Below are 17,843 nucleotides of genomic sequence, written 5' to 3'. Positions count from 1 at the left end.
AGGTAGGAAGGGAGGGAGAGAGAGAAGGGAGGGAGGAAGAGAGAAAGAGGAAGGGAGGGAGAGAAAGAAACAAAGAAAGAAAGGGAGAGAGGGAGAGAGAGAGAGGTTTCATATGTCAGTATGGGGTGATTGAATTTATGGCTTCTTCACAAGAACCCTTATAGGAAATATTTATCTCAGAAGCTCACATTTACAATGTACCACAGAGGAATACCAAAAAGCTAAATTAATGCTATATCAGCCCATAATTTTTAGTAAGTGTTGTTCTTTTAAAAATGATGCTTATTGTATTCTGAGTCTGACAAAAACAAAAAGAATTTTTTTTTATTAAGTACCTCATTCACTGAGAACAGTTGTTCAGCCTCTAACGGCAAAACGTTATTGTACTCAACGTCTCATACTGGGACATAAAATTGAGGATCATTGCTCTAAAAATAGGACTGAGAAAAGCCATTGGAAACGACTAGAGGTCATGTGTGATTTGGACCCCATCATAGACTTAACAGTTGATGCTATGAACTTTCACCCCGAAACCAGCGTCGCTGGGGTGACTCCAGTGAGGTTGACCATCTGCACAAACATTCACGTGTTTACGTTACATACACTCCAGGGTTTTCTGTATCATAAGGTATTTATAGAAAAGCATTGCCAAGCAGAGGGCATGACGTCAGGTGCTGCGCGGGGGTTACACAACAGGGACAAACAAGCTAAGGTAAGATGGCTTTCTTTAAAAGGGCAGGGGAATTGTAACTCAGGATATCACTTTAAAAGGGTTATGTGATGGAAGGGGCTCTTATCTACCAACCTGGGTTCAGCCTGGATAGGCATTTTTTTAATCACTTCCTCTCTCCACCCTTCAGCCTTTTAACCTTATCTCCTATCTGGCCTTTCCTCGTGGCTCTTCTGACACTTCAAACTCAACTATCTCACTGCCTGGGTCTTAATTATTTTGTTTGTTTGTCTAATGACTGGAATTCCTCCATGCCTCCTTCTTTAACACCTCTCTGCTATCTGATCTTGAGCTTGAGGCTGTTTCTTTGCAGGGAAGTTTGAGAGCCAGCAATCTGTAAAAAGAGTAGGGCAGATGTCAGATGCTGAGGATGGAAGAGAAACCAGAGAGCTTAGGGTAAAAGGTAGGAGTCAGCAGCTGTAAGAAGCTCGCCTTGACCACTCATTCCCAACAAAGCGATTCAAAGGACAAGTGATGGGGCAAGCAGAGAAAGGAGATTTATTCAACATGGCCACACTGGGAAAAGAAATAGAAAAAGGAACTTAGTGACCACCAAAGTCCATCTTCAAGGTATCTACATGAGCTGTAGGTTTAAACAGAAGAATTTGGAGAGTGAAACAAGAGGTATACAAAATTAAACAGCCCCCATCAAGGCATATTCTGGTTGATCACTGTCTCCTCCATATAGTTAAATGAAGTCCTTGTCCCCATCATCTGTTGTGGGGATCAACCACAAGATGATTTATCATGGTTTTGGGGAGTATTCATCAAAGAGGAGGTCTATCTTCAGGGATTTTGAAGTTTATGTTCATCTGGGAATCCCAAGGTGAGAGCAGATTTAAGATCACAACATATAGCCTGGCACTAACGAAGCAGAGGCAGGTGGATTTCTGTGAGCTCAAGGCCAGCCTGGTCTGCATAGTGAGTTCCAGGATAGCCAGGGCTACAGAGAAACCCTGTCAAAACCAAAACCAAAACCAAAACAAAAACAAAAACAAAAACACCAGGACATATCTATGTGTCTTCAAAGAAAGTAAAGGAGACTGATGCAAAGTGAAGGCAGATCAGTTATCTTCAATCTAGTCACCCTGTGGCCCAAGTAGAAGTTAATGACCTTTAGCAAAAGCATCTTTTACATGTCTCTTTCATGGGGAGGGGGCATTCTGATAGAGTCTGCAAGAGGGGATGGGATACATTTTGAGGGATGAACACTTGGAAAGCCATCAGTGTGAACAACTTGAAGCATAGTAAGGCCAAGAAGATGAGATAGGCAAGAAGGGGTCATTGGGGAAGTAAGATGATACCAAATTTTGTTTTAGAGACTTGGACACATAAGAGGATATAGTTGGAGACTTCAAGAGAACCCTGCCTAAAAAGGATGAGTAAATGGGATGGAGTCCCAATAGCTGTGGAAGTGGCAGCCTATGAAGAGAAGGACAGGCTAGGCTCCTTGGAGAGGAAGAAATGTCAAATACTGAGGCTATTCCTTGGTGGTTGATGAAATTCTGTGAGAGCTTAGGTCACACATTAGCCTGAGAACTAAGGATAGTGACTGTCAGCCCTGCTGCTTGGAAAGGCACCGTTGACATGGCACTAAAGGTTATACTTGAGTGGTCTCAGGTTGGAGTTAGGATGCCCCTGAGGTGAGCCTCCCTCCTGAGAGTAAATGAAAAGCAGATTCTTGCATCTTGGGAAAGATACTAAGACATTAGCTTTAACTTACGCCAGTCTTTCCATTTCTGTGCTTACATCCCATTTGCCCAGTGGGGTGGCTTGACTGAGAATTGCTTTTGATTCTGACAAGATGCTCCTATGCAGTTAAGGACATGCTTGATTAGATAGACACATTATGTAATCCTATGGTGGAAAATAGCCCAAATTTTCCTAATCGTTTCTTCTCCAAAAAAAAGTTATCAGAATCTTCTCCTTCCTCATTGGACATATATACAGAAGCCATCATAAAGAGAATTTTTGTTAAAATGTTATTAGTTTCTATGGTTCTCTTATTCATTTAACTGCTAATAGAAGGAGTATTAGTTCTGAATGTCCTATTGTTAGTGATGAGTTGTCTAATTTGCACAGCACCTTGCTAGAAGTGTTTGGTATAAAGTGTCTAGTCTTGGTTTAGATGGTGAGTGACACTGGGGTGTGGCGGAGTTAAGTAACACTGATGTTGGCTGAGTGCCGTAGATAGATCATTATACAAGAACTGGCTTAGTTAGGCGGATGAAAGGCCCGATTGTGGACTAAAGTGGGGTGCAGTGACAAGGAGATCTTGAAACGTTAGGAGAAGAAGAAAGTCACCATAAAACCCAACCCAACCAAACCCATAGTCTCCTCTAGGAAAGTTCCTGGGAACAGGCTGAAGGGAGCCTTGGATCCACTCTCAAGATGGTTTCTTCTGCTTCATTAGGAATAGCCTTTCATTTCTCCCAAATGATTAGATCTCTGTGGTGACTCCTTATTTCTCTTCTAAAATTAATCTCTAATCAACAAGTTAATTGAAGCTTTCCTGTTAGGCTTATAAATTAAAGTGCCTATTAAACATTTAAAAAGATTTCTTGCAGATTGTAATCTCCGTTGTGAAATAATAGTGTGAATCATCCATCTGCTTACAAGCTGTACTTTAAAAAATTGACAGTAAGTAACTTGAAGCCAGGAAATGCTAGCTTTTCATCAGTTCATCAGTCCGTCCATTTGTCCATCCATCCATCCATCCATCCATCCATCCGTGCATCCATCCATCCATCCCTTGAGTGTTAGAATCCCAGCATGTTTCAGGTACTATTGAGCTTGGGATGGAAGGCATAGTCTTTCCCTCTAGGACTCAGATCAGTCAGGGCAATGACTCCCACATGTGCTGTGCATAAGAAACACTTGGGGAACCTGTTCCACTTGTAGGAATTTTGTCTTTCCCATGATGGAATCTGATCTAAACACCTGGCATATGGTGTAAGAGTTTTCAAGGTTTGTCTATTGGTAAGCTAAGAGTTACTGAGCTAGGCTAGTGGGACTCTTCTATTTATTTTGCAAAATTCAGATCAAAGAACTGGGGAGATGGTTCAATGGGGAAGAGCATTTGTTGCACAGATGTGAGGGACTGAGCTCAAATCCTCAGGACCCATGTAAAAAGCCACATGTCAACAATAAAGCCTCATGCAGTTTGCAGAAAAAAAAAAAGCCACATGTCAATAGTTCTGTGACCCCTGTACTGTCGGGGAATGAAGACTGGAGGATTTCTGGGACTTGATGGCTACCAGCCTTGCTCCACATTTAGTGAGAGACCCTGTCTCAAGGGAAGGAGATGGGTGGTAGGAGATGGGTGTCATGCATCTGCATATACACATGTGTATACATCATACTTATACACATACAAAAATACATAAAGACAATAAAATGCAGATTAATTATTTGGATTTTCTGGGATACCTTTCTTGATATTCCTGTGTAGAATTATCTGTCCCTCTATGGTTATGCTAACTAGAATTTGTACTTTTCTATTGTAATAATGATACTATCAATGGAATATCTGTTATGAACCATACACTTCAAGTTTATTTTATATACTGTAGGCCACTAAGTTTCATGTTGACTTTATAGTGTGTCTTAACCTCATGCTATAGATGAGGAAATCTGGATTTGGAGAGGAGGCTAGATGGTTTCTCCCTAGTTCATAATGTTACAGAGCACAGATTCAAAACAGGTTTATGTGGTTCTTGTTTCATGTCTTAGCAACTAAGCTTTTATCATGACTTTACATTTGCCTGCTTACATGTACATATTGTCCAGGTATGTGCTGAATTCTTCATCTCCATCTCATTAGGGTTGATCTATAGATTCCTCTTAAATGGATGGGTTTTTCTCACTATTTGCTTTCCAAAGTTATGGTGTAACTCTGGGGGGGAGGATGACAAAAAACCTCTGTGAAAGCCCAAGAGCAAGGACTGACTCTATTTTGTGCTTTGGTTTTTCTTCACATCATACATCTGTAATTGATTGAGTTTTATGTCTTTTAGGCCAACTTTTGTCTCTGCAAGGGCTGCCATAACAAAATAGTAGAAAATGGATGACTTAAAAAAATGTGAGGCCAATCTGGTCAACAAAGTGAGTTCCAGGACAGCCAGAACAATTGCACAAAGAAAACTTGTCTCAAAAAAACAAACATAAATAGGTAAATAAATAAATAATAAAATATATTCCCTCATCATTTAGAGGCTGGAAGTCTATGATCAAGGTAACATCATGGTTGGTTTCTGGTGAGCCCTCTTTTCTTGACTTGTAGATGGCCGTCTCACTTCCCCTGGCTCCTGTGTGGTTATCCCTATTGTTATCCCTATCTCTCTCATAAGGATGCTAATCTTATTAGAGTAGGGTCCACTAAACTTTAATTTCCACTTCAAATGCTCAGTTTCCAAACACAGTTATATGAAAGGTTATAGTCCAACTTAGGAATGTTGGAAGGAGCTATCCGGTAGCTAACTGTCAGCACAATAGGTGATCAGGAGAGAGGCGAATACAGTTTAGTGCCAAGACAAGGCTCCAAAACAGAAATAGCAGACCTGTGTCTGAGAACTTGGTCCTTAGAGTCAAAAGTCTGGATCACAACCAGGGAATGGTGTGGCTAAATATGTCACCTACCCTTTTATCATTTGCCAGAAAAGGGAATATAGTAACAAACTGTTTATGAGAACATAATGAGCAAAAATTGCAGCTGTAATACATTAATATTCGATGCATAGTAATGCCTTATAAGTTTTAGTTTAGCATCCTAACGAATACTTACTACTTTTTTCTGTTCTAAAACCCAGCCCTTTAGCCCCCATAAGTGTGTCTCAATGGACTGCTTTGCAAGTTTCCTTTAGTCTTAAACTTTCCTGAACCTGATGTGGTATTTCAGGCCCACCTGCCTTGCACGCTGCCATTCTCCATCTCACATATTACTGGACTCTTCAGAAAAATTTCCCCAATAGCTGAGTATGTCTCCAGTGTCCTGTTTCTGGTGGTTTGCTTAGATGACTGACATGAACTCAAGGAAGCACGGTGGTTCCCAGAGACTCTCCTCTCAATTAGCGATGAATAAAGAGCAGCTTGCCCTATGTTTTAAAAGTGTTTTACTTCCTTAGCCTTGTTCTACACCTCTAGGAATTCAGCTCAAATATTTGCACTCAGCCCACCTGCCGAGGAACCCTTGTTAAGTAAAAGAATTGGCATGAGACACAGGTGAAAGGTTACTTTCTTGTTGTGTTTGCCCCTGCCTTATGCTGACAGGGTGTGTCACAGTCATACCCACACACATTTGGAGAGAGAACTTTTAACCAAACTTAAAAAGTAGAAATATTATAAACAATAAAGGATACAATAAAATTTAAAACTTGATGCCTACAAATTCTTACTATTCACTGTGCTCCCTCTATTTCTAATATTTCTGTTATTAAAATGGGTGTAATGATGACAGTCCCATTTTTTCTCACCTTTAAATAACTGAGTGTCAAATGTAGTAACATGTAGAAAATTCTATAATACTTGGAGGTGTGTCTGGGTTGTCATTTTTCCCAACTGCTTGGTATCAACTCACTTTTGAGGGTTAGATTAGGCATAACCTCTGTGGCCGTATGATTTCCCTTCATCATAAACATTGACCAGGAGGTGTGTGAAGTTTTTCCTCATCCACCCACCAAGGCTCAAATGTATGGATATTAAAAGAGTTTAGATAATTTGTTCATGTCTTACAGGTAACAGTAAACGTGTGGTTTTTCTAATTTGGGACTACACCCCCCCCCAGGTCCCCTAGGACACAAAGCAGCATTCCTGTTCTTTCCTACTGGCCACACCTCCCTTCAGTGCGTATGGAAAACACAGTGTATGGAGTTTCGGTCTTGATTCTGTAGATATCTACCATCAGTACTTCAACCTGAAAAGCCTTTTTACCACTAGAAATCGAGAATCATGGAATCTGCTGCATGTGGTCAGAAAGGCCAGTGTTGTAGGGTGTCCAACAAGTTATGGGTGCTTAGTGTGGGCCTATTGCTGCGACTGTTGTTATTACTGTCATTTCTGTAGAATGAACAATAAGGCGATCTCTAGCCATGTGGGTTTGGACCAGTGGTCCTTCAGAGCTGCTTTGCTGGCGTGGGCAACCATGTTGGCACAAAATAAAGCAAAGGGGTGAAGGCTGCAGAAAAGCAAAGAGACGAGAGGAGGAAGGAGAAGGCAAGGACATTTGTGCTCTTCCATGGTTTGTTGTTGTTGTTTAAAATTAGATCTGTCCTAAATTGAGCTCTTTCCATAAAGTCTGCAAACTTTTATATTCTTTTTCTAGCAGAGTGAACTCAGGACTCTAAAATGTCTTTTGTGCATGATCTTTGTTTTACGGGCAGACAACAGTGCTTCCAGATATTCTCTGGAGTCAGATAAGGAAGCAGGAGGTGTGGACTGTGAGTGTCCGCCAGGCAAATGACACCTATCAAGTGTGTGTGGAGGCAGGAGATTGATTATCGTGTTCACCTGACCCAGAGTACAATCTAGCCCTGACCCTGGATTCCTTTGGTCTGCTCTTACAGGAGAGAACAAAGCCAGGTGTTGTCTGCACGGGGCTACGCGGAGGCAGGGTGACAGGGAGCAATCTTTGAACAGTTGAATTGAGTCTGCAAGGGTTTTTCTTATAAAATTAATCACTTTGGCTTCTTTAAAATTTTTCTTTTATTATTGTATTATTTAATTAGCTTACAAAGTAACATGTTTCTTTATGACTTCTTTTCATACTTGTTTAGTTTTGCTTGATTATGCCCCAACCCTCTTCCCTGTCATTTCCTTGCCCACTGTGGGCTCCCAGAATCCCCCTTTCACCATTGTCTACAAGCGCTCTCTTACACTCGCCACCCCTTCCCCTGAAGTTTCTTTTTCCCCACCTCGTGGGCCTCTTGAAAATTTCCTGACCTCTACCCACACTTATTCCCACGTAAATACACACATATAACAACCAAAAACCAGAATCCCTGTGTGAGAGGAAACATGTTTTTTTTTTCTAAGTCTGAGTTATCGCACTTAACATCATAATTTTCAGTTTCCTCCATTGTCCTGCAAATTGCATAATTTCAGCTTTCTTATAGTGCAATGGAATTTCATTGTGTAAGTGTATCACATTTTTATGATCCATTCATCTGTTGATGAGCATCTAGGCTGTTTCCATTTCCTTGTTATTGTGAATGGAGCGGAAATAAACATGAACATGCAAGTGTAGCTGTGGCAAGATGCAGAGTTCTTTTAGTTAATGCCAAGGAGTGGTACAGCTGGGTCACATGGTAGTTCTATTCTTAGTCTTTTTGAGAAGACTTCTGACTGATTCCCAGGGTGGCTGCACCAGTTTGTACTTACATCAAGAGTGTGCTAAGGTTCTTTCCCCTCCCCCATTCCCCCCCCCCATCAACTTATTTTATGGATGGTGGCCATTCTAATAGTGTGCCACAGAATCTCTAGTTTTAATTTGCATTTCCCTGAGAAATGTCGAATTGTTCTCCCAGTATTTACTGGTCATTTGTATTTCTTCTTTTGAGCGCTGTCTGTTTGTGGCAGGTGTTCAGACTTAACTTTTCCCAGATTTAATTTTAGATGTTACCTCCTTGTCTGGAATACAGCTGACAAAGGTTTTCTGTCATTCTGTAGACAGTGGAGTCTTCCTGGTGAGAGTTTATTTTGCTGTACAGATGCTTTTTAATTTCAGGTCATCCCATTTGTCAGCTGGGGGAGGGGGCTTTTTCCTGGGCTGCTGAGACTTTCTATTCAGAAATTCATCGCCTATACCTGGAGCTTGAAGTGTGATCCCTGCCCTTCTCTCTACAAGTTTCAGGTCGTCGGTTGAGTTCTTTGGTCCGCTTTGAATTGATTTTTGTGCAGGGTAGAAATGTAGATCTAATTTCTTTCTTCTGCATGTAGATTTCCAGTTTTTGCTTTGTCTTTTTATTTATAATTTTCTTTTTCTGCCTTTGTGGTGTTCTCTCAGGTCTATTTTTGTGATAGGTCAAGTAGAATTTTATTTTGGTTTACTCATCATGGCGCATTTCCCCTTTCAGTTTATGTAGCTGTGACACACCAACTTTTAATTAGGCTTATGTAGGAGACAAAGAACCTCTCTGAGAGACGGGTGGTGTGGTCAGGACTTTGCTAAATTCCGGTGGGATAAATTTACCCCCAGTTTGAAGTGCTTTGCTTCCTGGATTGCTCTCGGAAGCACCATTGCTGGGAAAAAATGCCATCTGGGCTTCAATTTTATGATGCAAATGATTACATTCATGTGTCTCAAGTCAACATGTGACTCCATTAAACAGGATTTCAATGCCTTAGGTGAAAAGAGCACATCACCATCCCCGGTTTGTTCCTTTCTGGTTCAGAGCTGCCCATCTTGGGCAGGTGGCGTGGCCATGGAAAGTTTCTATGGTCTATTCCCACTTGACCTTTGCCCAACTTGTGTTGCAGCTCCAGAAATAATGAATCATTTCCATTCCTTCCCTCACCAATCAATGCTGACTTACAATTCTTCACCACCCTTGGTGATTTGTACTTACAATCACAACAACCTCTTTCTGCTGTTCTGAGCCCCACTTCCACACGGCAAAGTTGTATTGGTTCACACTTTAGATAGACAATACAATTTGTAGGTTTTAAGTATAGAAACTTTTGGAGATCCAGGCAAGCAGGCAATCATTACCACAATTGTGATGTGAAATTTACCCGCCCCCCCATACCTTGCTGTTCTGATAAATCTTTCTGCCAAAAGCCGCCGAACCCCACCACCATGTGTGAGCTCTACGCCAGCCGCCCGCCCAAATCAGGGCCCCAAATAATGCACCACAGAGAGATTTGTATTAGGAACAATGCTGCTTGGCCAATGACTAGGATTCTCATCTGTTAGCTCAGTCTTAATTATCATAAATCTATATATTTATAAGACTTATAGAGGATGCCTTTCGCTGGCGTCCTCTCTTGCCTGTGTTCACATCCTGCTGGTGGAGGAGGCAAAGGGGAAAAGGGGAACACTTTCTGTTTCTCCTTTCTTAAATGAGTCTCCTTGCTATATCACTTCCTGCCTGGAACACCACTTCTCTACTACATTTCCCAGAATTCTCTTTGACTCCTAGTCCTGCCTAACTTGCTGCCATTGGCCAAACAGTATTTTATTCAACAATCAATAAGATAAACATACACAGAAGCACATTCCCCATTACCTTGCTGCCTCTCTCTTCCTTGGTGCTTCCCTTGCCACATCTCCTGACAACCACCAACCCACTTTCTGTCAGCATGGCTAGATAGAATAATTTTATCAAATGGCTTTCTGAAGGACCACGTGAATCTTTTACCTAGCACATTGTGTTTGCAATGTATCCATGTTGCTTCATGCAGTTCCCTCTGACTGCTGAGAAGTACACAGCCGTGTAGGTGTGCTGCATCTGTAATTTTATTAACCCATGCAATGGTTGGTGGGCGGGTAGCTTTCCATCTTTAAGCTTCTCCCAGTTCCTTTCCTGGGTCTCCAGTTCTGTTCCACCAAGCCAGATAAACATAATATTTTACTTTACCTCCAGAAGTGATCGCCTATTTCCCTTGCTTGCGCTTACCCATCCCCGATTGTTGAGCCTTCTAATGGACCTTTATAGCCTGAAGAGCAAAAATGAGCTTCAGTCACCCCATTGTCTTCATTGCCTCCCCTTCTCAAGCTCTCAGTGCAGCAGGGCAGATGTGACCAGGTATACTCTTCCTACCTGGTCTCCAGGGGAAGTAAAAGCAGCAGGGAAGGTGGGAAGTAGAGTCCTCTCCCTATGGAGATGTGAATTTGTGAATTATGACTCAGTGAGGTGAGGAAGGTGACAGAAGAGTGGGAAGAGCTTAAATGTTCTAGGAAAGGAAAAAAAAAAAAAACAAAGCAGCTGGGACTGAATGTAATAAATAACCACCCTGCATAGTTTCAGGTTTGCAGGTCTTGAAGGAATGTGAGAAGGGTGTGGGAATGTCGTAATAGTGCAAGTTCCTAGACCCAAATGGACCAAGCATTTTGAAGTTGGTACAAGTTTTGAATATGAGCCAGCCATTTCCAGTAAATATGTATTATGTTTCTCAATTCTGGGATGACCAAAAAATTGAAGGAAGGGAGAGGGGAAGAGTCAATTTATTAAAAGACAGAAAATGTTTCTAGCATAAAACTGAACAAGTTCTAGTTTGCTCAAAGGTGGCCTTTTACCTTTGGTGTGCTTACTAGTGACTGTTAGACACAAACAAGTCAGTTACTGGAGCCATCTCTCTCCCTCTGTGAACAGCCTTATCCTTCTCCACATTTAGAGATGTGTTTAAACCAGGCAAATGCAAAGTGGTTTGAGAGAAAATGAACTGATATGTAGCTAGTTCTGTACTAGGGAGTGAGTTATGAATCTTTTACCTGGGAATGTGTTTTAGATTTTGGAGAGAGAAGAATGAACACAAGAAGTGGGAGGGATTCTGAATTTCCCTCCAGCCTATGGCCTGAAATAAGCATAACTGAGGACATGTGCCTCAGTGAAAAGAATATGGAATGCTTTTAGGTCAAGAATGTTAGGCCTTGGTCTTTTCTGTCTCTGATTCTTTCTCTGAAAATGGAGCCTTTAGTAATTAGCTATGTCTTATTGCACATGTGCCAAGGATCTCATGTTCAGTGTCTTGGATCTTCTCCAAAATCTTCTAAATGGTGAACTATAGAAGGAATAAGCTACCAAGAGGTTACATAATACACATAGAAGTGTAGCAGTGGCTGAGCTGGAACTGAAGTCACTGGACTCTACAGCCTGCTCTTGTTCCAGAACAACAGCAAGGCCTCCCTGATGCATCCTGCCTGCTGGTGCCACTGCGGGGGATTAGGACTGAGCATGCTCCCTGGAAAGCTGATACATAAGAGGCCAGAACAATGCTAGCCTCTTGCCTAAAGTGCCCAAATGCTGCCCTTAATAATGCATCTCCGGCTTGTGTGTGTGTGTGTGTGTGTGTGTGTGTGAGTGTGCATGTGTGTGAGAGAGTGTGAGTGTGTGTGTATGAGAGAGAGAGAGAGAGAGAGAGAGAGAGAGAGAGAGAGAGAGAGATAGAGATGGGATTTTATTTTGTTTTATTTGTTGTATATTAGGCATAGAAAAGGGAGTAGTAAAAATTGAAGTCTTCAGGATGCTAGCTGGCTGAAAGAAGGCACAGAAGTCAATTAGGGACTGCTTCCATGGGATTCTCTTTGTGGGAGCTCAGAACAAGCTGTGTGCTTCGGGACAAGACTTCCCAGGTCACCTGGCAGCGAGGGTAAACATTTCATTGTAAGGACTGTAAACTTGTAGGTCAGAAGGTTTTAGGGCACCAAGAATTTTAGTTGGAGAAAATGACATATGTTGGAGAACTGGAATTAAGATTCCTGAGAGCCGCTGGGGTAATTTATTCTCTGGAGGGCCTTCAACCAGCTCCGGCTAATGTCCAACTCCCCTAATCTTGAAGTTGAATTTTGACTGATGCTCTCATCCAAAAGAACTTTGAACTGCAGTTTTGAGTTAGAAAAAAAGGAAGAAAGAATGAAAAAAAGAAAAGAAAAGAAACTCAGCCAAAGAAAAGAAAGGTAGACAGCAAACCTGGTTTTAGGGTAGTCTAATGTATTCTGAAGGTATGACAGGAACTCACCCCCCAGGAGTGGATGAGAACCCAAGCCTTCCTGCAGAAGACTTCAATAAACACCTTTGCCTCATTTTATCCTTTTGTTGTAGACCATATCTATTCCTATTTTACCAAACTAAAAACGCACATCATGAGCAGAGACGGCCAGAGTGACAGCTGAGTTTCCTGTTGCACAGTTCACCTTGCCCTGGGGCCTGATAACTTCTGGCCCATGCGCATTTTTTCCTGCCTGTCTGACAGCCCTAGTAATCAAGGGAAGAGAAATCCGTTTTAACAGCTCCCTATCTTCCCTACATTGATTCACCACTGCAAAAACAAAAACAAGTAAAACACAGGAAAGAAAACAAAATCCCACAGTAGACAGCAATTCACCTCCCCAGGGGATTACCCGCTTCCAGGCTGAGCTGGGGAGAAATGCTGGTTTGAGTAACCTTGGTGAGGGTGCTGCCACCTGTGAGTGTGGCCCAGACACGCCACTCAACCAAGAGAGAACTAAATCCAGGGTTTGGCAAGGGGATCAGTGTGAAGCATAATCACTTCCTGAAGCCAGAGTGAGCTGTGCTGTGGGGGTTAGGAGCCTGAATTTTGATTTTTAGCTTCAAGGTTTGCTGTTGAACTCTTGTCTGAGGAGTTTTTCCAGGAGTCTTCTCCAGACATGTCCAGTCTTTTCCCTGCAGGAAGGGAGGAAGGCTTGCATATGAAATTCTTAAGTAGCTTTTTTTTTTTTTAAATGTATATTCTTGTGCCTGTCTCTTAACTGATTTTTATATCTGGTATCTGGTATCTTTTGCATTTTGGATCTTTAATTGCAGCCTCTAGTTGAACATTCTGGTGTGTGTGTGTGTGTGTGTGTGTGTGTGTGTATGTGACTGAAGTCAGGACAGAGATTGTGATTATTTCTTTTTCTCCTTTATAACTCACCAAATTCTTAAAATAATAACACTTTAATCTGGGTGGGGTGGCACACACCTTTAATCTCAGTGGATCTCGATTTTGAGGCCAGCCTGGTCTACACAGCAAGTTCTAGGACAGCCAGGACTACACAGAGAAACCCTGTCTTGAAAAATGAAAAAGAAATAATGACAATAACAACACTTTTGCTTTGCAATGAGAAAACCTTATGTCTAACAGAAACCAAGCTGTCAACTTACGAAATGGCTTGCTACATTATGATATTCCTTTAAAAATATTTTAAAGAATTATGTAATTATGCTAAGACTATTTGAGGAAAAATATATGTACTTTACAATTCTTTCCTTAGTATCTTCATGGTAAAAAAAATGTAGGAGTTAAGGAAAGTTCAATAAATTTCAGCTAAAATACAGATCAGGTATTATTTATAGAGTACCCACAATTTATTAAATGTGATTAATTAATTTAATGTTTACAACAACTCCAAGAAGCAAAAAAAATTTTTTTCTTCCTTTAGTGGTTAATGAACTATTGGGAAGACCATGTTCAAGGTTATGTAGCTATGGGAGGTGTGTTGTAATTTAAGAAAAGCAGTGTGCGAGAAGGAGAGGGAGAGGGAGGGACAGAAAGAAAGAGAGAAGTGGGATGTGGGCAGGACTCTTTTAAAAGGGAACATAGTGAATGTGCACAGGCGGTGCTCTTAGTGGCTGCAGCTGAGGGCGTGTCCTGTCAGAACCCCAAGGACAGGCCAGTGCAGATGCCTGAATACTAACAAGGTGATTCCTGATTGAAGTTTATCTGAAACCTGGGGTTAAGCACCTCTGCTCCTCCAACAGTATTAAATCTTGTTGAATATCATGTGACAACTGTAATAACTAATTTGTCTGCACATTATAGTTTTATGCATAAATGTAGGTAAGTCCACAGCGCTCAGGTATTTAGCCAAATGTGGTAGAGGTTTGCATTTTATGATGTAGTTCCGTCTCATCCAATTAGCTAAGGTCTTAAATGAACTGGATAAACTCTCTGCTTGGAAGAGAGAAAATTCTGGGAGCAGATATCTTGTAGACCTTTAGGTTTCTATCCTGTATACATCGTATTGCTTCTGTTTCTTGGGAGAATGCTAACATACTAGTCAATTGTTTTGTCTTTTAAAACTTTTACTTCAGCCAGGTGTTGGTGGCACATGCCTTTAGTCCCAGCACCCAGGAAGCAGAGGCAGGGGATCTTTGTGAGTTCCAGACCAGCCTGGTCTATAAGAGCTAGTTCCAGGCTCCAAAGCCACAGAGAAACCCTGTCTTGAAAAACCAAAACCAAAACCAAAAACCAAAACAAAACAAAACTTTTACTTCATCAATTTGGCTGGCTAATGTTTCTGCTCCTTCCCATACCTCTGAACTTCAGGAAAAGATTGCTTAATAATAATGTAATAATGTAAGAGAAAATATCAAAGAAGTTTAGAAAAATCCAGTTATTTATATAATCAACTGTTTAACAATTAATACTTCAAAATCTAATTATTGACATTTTCACATATGTATACGATGTATTTTGAGTTTGTTCGGCCCCCCTTTGGTCCCTTTCCATTTCTACAGTCCAGACCCCTTCTTCTTGAGTACTCTGCCTCCACCTTTCATTGCTCACCTTTTAGTGCAGGCAGTCACAGCTTCTGTGAGTCCACGATTACATCAGCGGTGCCATATCCAGAAGAGTGTTTCGCAGTGTCTGAACATTTCACTGGGCTGCTAATGTCTAAATAGTTTAGTGGAATGAAATGGGAAAATAGGACTTGAATAAGACGGGGTGTGGGGGGGTCAGTTATGCCAGCTTTTCTTCTGTAAAAGTTATACAGATAGCAATATTAGAAAACAAAAGACTAAAACTGCACTCATTAGAAAATATGTGTTTGTTTGGTCACTTAATCTTTTGTAGTTGTAGTGGGAACCTCTCTTTTCATCTGGACACATTGCTACAGCCCAACCCTGGGTCTGGTGTTTCTGAGTAGGTTAAATGGCTTCCCTTTGATTATGCAGCTCGCATGAACCCCTTCCCCAGAGCAGTTCACACATCTGACTATGTTTTTAGTCTGTGTCCTTTTAAATTCTTCCAGCAGTGTCTCTATGTGGCAATCATTTTAAAAGAATTATTCTTTTCATTTTTTGAGAGTACAATATAATTACATCATTTCCCCCTTCCCTCCCTCTAATCACTCCTACACCCCACCTGACCCCGCCACCTTGCTCTCTTTCAAACTCTTGATCTATGGCACTCTTATTTAAAACACCCGGACTTTCCAGATTTGGCAGTATTAGAAGAGCTGCAACAATTTGATTGTAAAAGATGAACGTGTTAAAGGAGATCAATACTTCTATAGCTCAAGGAGAATCACAACCCAATATTCTATGAACTGGGCCAACTAGTTTTAATAAATGAGAGAAATTCAGTCATTTCTTTTCTTATAAACAGATTTAAGGCTGTGTGTCTGCTTTTCTTCATGTCTCCTTTCACCCAAGAGTCCCCTTTGTTGGTCCCTTGTTAGATAAGCTTGTTTGACCAGGTGTAGAATTCCTGAGACACTTCAACATCTGAACATCTAAACACCGTCCCTCTTGCATTCCACCAAGTTGCCTGTTGGCTAGGGATAAAAGACAGAGGCCATCTTAGCCATGCCGCTACTCAGTGCTCTAGTGTGGGAATATGGCACACTCTTTTTATAAGAAGATCCCGCCTTCTTGGGTTGCTTTTGTAAGTTTCCACAGCAGCATCAGCCTGCCTCGGCTGACAAAGCAGTTAAATCATCACCAGGTGCCTTTCCACTGTCAGCCATGTGACATGTGCGCCTCTTAAAAGTGCCCTCCAGGGACAGCTGGTGCTCTTTGCCACTTCTTTACCTCTCTTGTCTATTTTGTCTCTTATTCCTCTCTTGGCCCCTCTTCTTCCTCTGGTTTCTTAGTCCTGTCTGTCTGTCTGTCTGTCTGTCTGTCTGTCTGTCTGTCTGTAATGTCCCCACCCCAACAGGGCCTTTTGCTTCCTCCTCCCCCACTAAACCTCTTGCACTAACTTTTTGCCTGTTGTGTGTTTGCCTGTTGTAGTGGCATAACTTGGTGGGGCCCACTGAGAAAACCCATTTCACCTTTTAAAAAATTTATCTTTTTAGCTTTTACTCTGTTTCTAGGTTTCTTTGTGTGGCTCCATGAATACTCTTTTCTACCGTAACACTCATTAAGGTAGATGCTAATTGCTATCCATGTTTTCTTTAAGGGAGGCCCCAAAGAAAGTTACAAATCTGTAATCAGGAAGCCAAGTTCCTTATAACTTGTGAAAACAGAAGCTTTTAGAAGGAAGCTACACCTTCAGTGAACCTTCTGGAAGGTTAAGTAACTGGTTAGAATGCTGCTGATTGTGGAGAGCTTGGAATGTCAGACCCAGAGCCAAATTATCTTGTGCCATCTCTAACCTCCTAATAACTCTATATTACCCTCCGCTGCATCTCACTTAACAGTTTTGTGACCAGGAGGTAAACACCCTTTGGCCCAGCCCCACCAGCTAAAAGGTTGAGGTTTATCATGAGAAACATCTAAGGATTATAATAGATATTTCTGCTTCGATTGAACTCACCTACTATTTCTACCAATATGCTTAAAAGCATATTGATTTATGACTTGCTTTGTTCTGTTACTGTAAAAACTTTATGATACTGCTTCTACATTGGAAAGTGGAATTTAGGGTAACCCAAATCTGTGTTGTTTTTGTCTTTAAAAACCCCTTACTCTAAACACTTGGTACTGTACCCGAGTATAGTCTCAGCTGGCTGGAAGAAAGACTTTCAGCTGGCTAAAACTGTATCTGAGTGGTCATCTCCAATGGCCTCCCTGTAACAAAGAACTTCTGCTTGCAAAATTAATCCTTACTTAGCTTTTCCTTCTGGCTGACATCACTGGAGATTATGCCACTTAGCCTGAGTCATCTTCAGCTCCTTACTAATTCTTGCATGTTACAGGAAAATGCAAATCAACCACAAAGTGGAATTTGAAATCTTGCAAGAAACAGGATTGCATATAGTTGGTGAACACAAAGATGGACTTCCCAACTTAAGAAAAAAGAAAAAAAAAAAAAGCACCTCTAGTGCAATTAAACCAGTTAGTAATGGAGGGTGGCCATGACCTCTGGACAGAGAGTAATCAGTACTTACAAAAGGTGATTTCCCTAGCACAGGATTGAGCCAGGCATCTGGGAAAACAACATAGCAAAAATGACAGGCTTACTTCACCAGCACAAATCAAATGCACAGAGTGTCAAGCTTTGTCAGAAAAGGGCCACTGATGAAACACTCAAAACCAAACAGCGTCTGCCTCATTTTTTTATTCCTTTTTTATCTTCTCTTTTTATTTGACCAAGGTGGAGGAGGTTAAGTGTTTTGGTTTGTGGCGTATCATCCATGGTAGTTTTATCAGCCTCTCTCTCATGTTTATCGGTCTGTCTGTGTATACTATTTTCCTAATCTGTTCTAACCTCATTCCTCTAATGCTGTGTG

This window comes from Cricetulus griseus (genome assembly GCF_003668045.3).
Source record: "Cricetulus griseus strain 17A/GY chromosome 1 unlocalized genomic scaffold, alternate assembly CriGri-PICRH-1.0 chr1_0, whole genome shotgun sequence".
Taxonomy (NCBI): domain Eukaryota; kingdom Metazoa; phylum Chordata; class Mammalia; order Rodentia; family Cricetidae; genus Cricetulus; species Cricetulus griseus.
This window is presented reverse-complemented; position numbering follows the sequence as displayed.